The sequence below is a fragment of the Gordionus sp. m RMFG-2023 genome, chromosome 5 (assembly GCF_954871325.1).
Source record: "Gordionus sp. m RMFG-2023 chromosome 5, tfGorSpeb1-WG-v2, whole genome shotgun sequence".
Lineage (NCBI taxonomy): Eukaryota > Metazoa > Nematomorpha > Gordioida > Chordodea > Parachordodidae > Gordionus > Gordionus sp. m RMFG-2023.
The window spans coordinates 3,867,410-3,875,131 of record NC_088779.1 but is presented as its reverse complement, the minus strand read 5'-3'; the positions used below and the strand labels follow the sequence as shown (position 1 = coordinate 3,875,131).

The 7,722-nt window shown below is 26.8% G+C and overlaps 1 long non-coding RNA gene across 1 annotated transcript; it reads right to left on the bottom strand.

Moving 5' to 3' along the window:
* Positions 1–5,558: 5,558 nt before the first annotated feature.
* LOC135929432 (uncharacterized) lies at positions 5,559–7,497 on the bottom strand. Its single transcript, XR_010572594.1, has 3 exons — positions 7,384–7,497; positions 7,179–7,334; positions 5,559–5,595 (listed from the first exon to the last, which is right to left on the bottom strand). It is a non-coding gene; the product is annotated as an uncharacterized LOC135929432 (long non-coding RNA).
* Positions 7,498–7,722: the final 225 nt, after the last annotated feature.

Here is a 7,722-nt window from a genome sequence, read left to right as displayed (position 1 = left end):
CACCAACATCTTCCACAAACCCATTACAGGCTTTTTTAATAAATAAAATCTATAATGAAATACATTTTTACACCCAATGGGGCCTCTATTAGTGAGCATAATTCGTAAATTATCAGTAATTATAATAAAGACAAATGACCTACCTCTGTTTGGGTTGCCATGGATTTTAGCTTTTGGGTTTGATTTACCGAGATCGTTAACATTATATGCGGCAATTCGTTGTTTAATGATCCTATTTTACATCATTTTATCATAACTTAAGATTAATCTGGGCAATTCTTAGTTTAAACAGCAATTCACAATTTACCTTGCAATTCGTAGTTCTTAGCAATTCGTATTTTAGTCATGGCCGAGATTTTGGAGCCCATCGATTCCTCTAAAACTAGGGTGCCTTGGGCAACCCCAACAAAAAATGTCAGAAGATTTCAAGTTGAATTTAAATCCCCATCTTATATGATCATCACGTTATTCCAACCGCTAGATGACTTACTGGTAAAGATTGGGGAACCGTTTTACAGTGATAGATTTAAGGACGCGTATCTACAAATGGCCGTTGAGCCAGAGTCCCAAGAATATTTGGCATCTCAACACAGGAAGAATATTTTCTATATCGAAGGATGCCTGGACTTTAGTGCGCGCCAACTATTTTCCAGCGTTACATAGACCATGTTTTGAAAGATTGCCCTAGATGTAATTATTTCCAGCAAAGACGCTTAATTTAAAAATAGTATTTGCTGGGAAGCTGGCCTCAAAGCCAAATTTGAAAAAGTTAAATTTTATGGAATTTTGTTTCGTTTTTAGGTATTGCGATCGATCAAAATGGGGTATATCCAAGTGAGGAAAAAGTAAAACCAATACGGGCCTTACCTAACCCCATCATCAATTACGTTTAATTTGTACAACGTAGTAAAAATAGTAGTTATTCTTCACGTAGTTAAAATAATATACTAATATTTTAACTTTAAATTAAAATAATTATTTTTTAACGAAGTCAGACTAATATTTTTTTTAACACATTATAAAGATTATATTAAGTTTATTTAAGAATTTTGTAGGTGCTTCCCTTGCTTCTATCGAAGCTCCTTCACTGTTTTATATTTATCTACAAATATTTTTATATTATTTTTTGCTAGCATTTTCATCTGTGTCGTTTCCGAATGTTCATGGTAAAGAAATTTTAATGCCTTTACTTGTAATACCCTTTGAATAAGCAATCGTAAACCTCATAAAATACACCCTTCTTCTTTGATAATTCCCATCTCTTTTTAATTAAAATGTATGTAAATATTAGTCTATATTTTTAGGCTAACCGTTTGTTAGAGGTCTGCTGGCTACTTTTTACAAGGTTGAATCTATTTCCTTTTTTGATGCCGATAATTTTTTTTTCATTATTTGTTCATCAGATAATGGTAATGTCCATACCATGTCCCATTATTCAAAGATAAAGAGTTTATCAAAATTAGTTAAAATTAATGATCATCGAAATTAATCTCAGGAGATATATCCCTCGTGTTAATTTGTCGCACTTTATGAATAATATTATGCTTTGTATTCAGATATAATTGACAATTTAATTTTCCTATTAAAAAATATTTAAATCTTTTAAGATGGAAAATTATAAAGAACCTTTCTTTTTCCATTTGATTATAATTTTTTTCAAAAGCGATAAAGTTCTTAGAGCGAAAGTGATCAGTATTCATTATTCAATGAAATAGAGTGAGATAATAAAGGGCCTATTCCATAATTTGAGACGTCCGTTGATGCAAGCGAGGTACTTTAGTGTTGTTAAACGGTCCGATTAATATTTTAGTCAAAATAATATTATGTAAGCTTGAAGAATATCTCCATAGATGGCAGAGAGGCTTGGACCTCTATTTATCAAATCTAGAGGCCTGCATAATATTATTTTGGGCAAAAATTTTAAGAATTCATAGAGTGGTAGTGCTTAAATTACCTAACTTTAACCATGTCAAGCTATTAGCCTAAAAATTTGAATTAAGCCTCGCAGTTGAGTCTCAACTTGAAGATTGTGATTAGAATATTTATGGGATAAAAACACTATGCTGTCTTATAGTTGACTAAACTTAGGTAGTTTAACAATATAGTGGAGGTGGCCATTGTGGAAGTGCCATTTCTCCTTATTTAGACAAATAGGATTTGAATTCCCAATTTTTTTATAATTAATTTATAAAATCTGAAAAAAAAGATAAAAGTAACCCAAAACGGCCCTTTTTATAGCCGATTCCCATATAAATAAAAATATCGCGAATGAAATAATTGACATAAATATAAATAATAAAAATAATATAATATTTTATATTATAATTATAAAGATTGGAACAGTGTGCATCCAATGTTTTTAAGGGAGAGGGAGGGGGGGGGGGGTAGGGAGGCTAGGGGGGATAAATTTATTTGATGCTTATTTTATTGAATTTTTAGATTAAATAGGGGAAAATGTATTACAATAAAAATTTTAAAAAAACTTTTTATAATAAAATGATATTACTGGACTAAATGTATATATTATTGCACACAATCTTAGATATTATTTTCCAGATAAAATTACTTCTAAATAATTATTATAATTATAAAATAAAAATGGGTTAGAAACTTCATCAGCAAACTCTTATTCAGGCCAAAAAAATTTTTTACTATAATAAGGCAATCATTGTAAATGAGGAATGTTTTAATTGAATTTGTTCTAAAAATAATTCTTTTACATACACAATAGTTTGATTGTTGGCATGAGAGCATTAATATTTATTTATTCATTTTAAAATTTGTGAAGTGAGTATCATTAAAATAAAAGGTAATTAATAATATGCGAATTTTGCGGAAATTTGTTGGGTGGTAAAGATGGATTTTTAGGGGGGGGGGGGGTTTGCATCCAGTAAGAATCTTGTCATGTAAACACTGCTATAACGTCGGTCTAGGGTAGGAGTGATCCAAATTGCACAAATGTTTAAAATGAGAAAATCAATATTAAAGTTTAAAAATAAAATATAGGAAAAAGATATTGATCAATTTTTGACAATAACTATGACAAAAAATTATATTTTTTTAATCTAGTTTTTATTTTTATATATATTGGGAATAAATAAGTTATTATCCACTTCTAACTCAAAAATTTTGAATGTTTAAAATGAGAAAATAAACATTAAAATTTAAAATAAAATATAGGAAAATAATATTGATCAAATTTTGACGATAACTTTGGCCAAAAATTAATATTTTTTAATCTAGTTTTTATTTATATATATATTGAGTATAAATAAGTTATTATCCACTTCCGACTCAAAAATTTTGAATAAGTCGAGTGGAACTCCAATGACTGACGATATGATATGCATTATTTCATAACGTTATTTTTAACAATTATTATAATATATTTAAACAAGTAGTTTTTTAAATTTTATCCCAAAAATATGATATTATTATAGTATATTACATCAAACTAAATATAAGAAGAAGAAAACATTCGTGAGTTATAATGGATAAAAAGAGTTAGTAGACTGCAGCGATCAAGTTTATGAAAGAAATGTAATTCAGGAGAGCCATAGGCACACTTTTTCATTAAGTAATAGTCTTAGCGAGGCTACTCAAATTCCTTTTAATTTGATGACCGATCCCTTAAAGAAGCATTTCATCAAATAGCCATATGCGGTTTAGGAATCAACAAGGCCCCATCCAACTGGCTCATTAATATTTTTTTTTTTAAAAATCCTGCTAGAGCACTGCTCATAAAAAGATTGATTACAATGCTCGGCCTGTAATTATTTTTGGTACCAAAAAATTTGTAAATTAGATTAAAATAAGGTTTAACGCATGTTTGTATTCATTTTTAAATAGGCCTAATCCACAAGAAATCTACGTTTTAAATACTTACATTAGAGGATATTAGATAAGAACCGAAAATTAAATGGGGGGAGGGGTTTATGCTAGGATTGAATTAGTTATTAAGAAATTTTTTTATGAATTGCGAGTAGAATATTTTGTTGAATATTTAAAACATCAATAAAATCATTTCTTTTTAAAGAACCTAGTATACCATTCAAAATAAAAATGGTGCAAGGTGTGAAACTATCTCAGATTAGTGTTGTTAAAACTCAATATTGTATTCAGCAAAATATTATGCAACCCTTATAATTTTGCTCATACAAAGGTGTCTAAGACATATATTATCGAAATCTCCAGGATTAGTCAATGTTTTTCTGGTTAAAATATTGAAAAACATTGAGTTAGCCGTTTTAAAAATGGGCTCCAAACGAGCCGTTTAATAACTCTATCTCAAATCCTATACTTATTTTCACAAAGATGAAGTAGTATGTTAATTAAATTCGATCCTGCTATCTTTCTGTTTAAAACATGATCATTGCCTTTGAGATAAACACAGCCAGATGTCAATAATTTATAACATGTTTTTCACCCCGCCTCCTTAAATTTGTAGCCCACGACGCCAAAAAAAGGTTGTGTTTCTGGTTCGAATTTATTTGACCCCGTCTTGCAAGGCTTTGGTGGGCTATCCAGATCTCTACAGTACTCATTACAACTGGCCTAATATCATTATTCATATGGCTTCAAAAAATAAGAGACATTAATTTTGGGATATGAAATATCCCAGAAAATATTTTATATGGCTACATAAATTGTCATTTTATTAAAGTCATTTAAAACCGTTTCCTTTATTCCTTATTAAAATATAATTAATGATTATTACCCCAAAAAACTAGAAAATATAGAAAACCTTTTTCTATCAAAAGAATATAAAAAACACTTGGCCAAGAAAATGTTAAAAAAAAAAATTATATGGTTGATAAACTTCAAATTTCTGAGCCAAGATTGTAATTAGTAATTGAACATCTTTAATTATCAATTAAATTGCGATATAATTTACTTAAAAAATTTTTTTTAATTAAAAATATATTTATATATCAATATTTACATCATTAAACTGCAAATTTAATTTGATGGTGATTCAAAATATATAAATTTATATATTATTTTTAAAAAAATTTTTTACAAAAATTATATTCTGGATTTTTTTTTTGGGGGGGGGGGGGGGGCTAAACGAGTGATCCTTTTTCTAAAAGTATTTGTATTCATTTCGTATTAGGCAACAAATTTTTTTGCAATAACTGCCCTTATATTAGCAACCGATTATGGTCACAATTTTTATACTTTCCTTGACCAATAAAACCTAACCTCGAAAAGGAGAACAAAATATTATGCTAAATTACATATACTTTTTACATTTTATAATTTAGTAATATAATATTTAATAAATCATATTTATAGCCTCAAATTCTCCAAATAGACTTATTCTCAATAGTTTTATCACCTAATCAACCACATTATAATTTCCATCTAATTTATAATGTATTAATATATAAATAAATGCATCTAATCGTTATGTAAATTTAAAAAGAAAATTTCATTTGTATAACAATCAATAAAATATTTAATTGATCAATTCGGAATTAAAGCTACAATAATTTAAGGATTTAATTATATGTATATCTTCGGGTTTACTAACCATATCACGAATTTTATCTAACGCTATATCAACTCCAATGGCAACCGCAAATATTTCTACACCTATTTTTGGATTTATGTTCGAAAAAAAATATATATAGTATACACTTTACATACTAAATGTTAACTTATAGTTTTTCTAAAGTTTCAAATAAAAAAATATATATTATCATTTCATAAATAATTGCTATGGACCAGAGTTGTTAAAAGATACTTTTTAAATGGATCTAGATACAGATACATCGTCTAAAATAATATCTAGATACAGATATTTTAATCAAAAATCTATCTAGATACAGAAATTTTAATCAAAAATCTATCTAGATACAGATACAGATAGAACATTTTTATATCTAGAGGATCTAGATACTTGTATCAAGATCCTTTACCAACTCTGCTATGGACTAAATGATAATGCTAATCTCTTTTGATAAGTTTATAAAATTAATTTGAAAAAGATTTGCTATTTCAGATTATTAATGGGTATACATATTAGATATTTTTTCATTATATTTAGATTTCTACTATGATTGTAATTTTCTACCCATTCGATAAAAAATAATCACAAAGGAGACATAATATATTTTTTTTAAATATCTTGCCTATTAAGAAAGAAATACGAAAAGAAAGAAATACGAAAAGAAAGAAAGAAAGAAAGAAAGAAAGAAAGAAAGAAAGAAAGAAAGAAAGAAAGAAAGAAAGAAAGAAAGAAAGAAAGAAAGAAAGAAAGAAAGAAAGAAAGAAAGAAAGAAAGAAAGAAATATTTTTGTTAATATATATTTTCCATTTAAATATTTTTAAATTTATATGAAAAAAATAGGCAAAAAATTTTTGAGCAATGATTTTTTTATCTTGAAAGATTTTTTTTTATGTAATGAAAAATTACAAAAGATTTCGGCATTTCTAAGTTAAATTTAGGTCAAAAATTTCTTTAAAAATAAAAAATTTTATTTGCTTAAGAATTTTTTTAAAGATTTTCAAACTCCTTATAAATTTCCAAAAAATTTATACTTTCCAAGTCTATTTTAACACCCTGGGAACATTGTTAGCCTATTCCAAAACGGAAAATTTATTTGAATTTTTTTATTTGTATTATACTATTAAAAACCTATAAAATATACATATGACAATAATATAAAAGATATAATAAATTATCTACTAAAATAATATATAAATATCTCTTAGGAAATAAATTAAAAATAATATTTTTAAAAAAAAAACTCATTAAAAATACAAAAAATATTTAAATTAATAAGAAGGACAATTAGCCATTTATAATATACAATTTGGATCGGCAAATTTCGATAGATACTCTTTGCCTAAAGTAAAAACTTTCGTTTGGAACATATATGATTACACGTAACTTTTGTTCTATTTTGAATAATTTTAGGTTCCTGATTTTAAATTAAAGCCGGCCTTAATAATAAACAAAATCATGCGGTCTGGAATAAAAGAAAAATTAATTTAAAAAAATTTGTGTAAATAAATATCGACTTATATACAACTTCTAAAATTCAAACCCTTCCTAACAAACATTTTTTTATAAAGCAACTAAAAGGTGAGAACACTTTAAACGATAAAATAATTTTTAATTTTTTTTTACAAAATAATGGCTTAAATTATTTATTTAAATATATAAAATATACCCATGTTTCTTAGTAAACGCGCTTGTCTACTCGCGATATAAGGTTTCGACTTACCATCCGTCATCACAATCATGACTTTGTCTGCCCCACTTCTTCCTTTTAAAATAAAGTGTTGTCTAGCCAAAGCCAGGCCTCTATCGATTCTCGTTCCACCACCTAAAAAACAAATGTTAATCTTTTTTATTTATATATATATAAATAAAACCTTGATATAAGATTTTTCTTAGTCCTTCTTTGACTTCTTCCAAAGACATATATTTATCGAAACCAAATTCAAACCTTGTTAACGAAGAACTTGAAAATTTGAGTACAGCTAATCTTGTGCTTTCTGAAGCTATTTTATTTTGGCTATCAATTATTTCGGCCGCGTTCTATAAAAAAAAATAATAATTTTAAGTTTACAAAATATTATATTATTTGTAACTTGCATAGCTTCGATTCCGCATTCAAAGATACTTGGACCGATACTACTACTTGCGTCCATCAAAAAAATTGTATCTATGCGTTTTTTTGGCTTATCTTTATTTACAAATTTATATTTTTC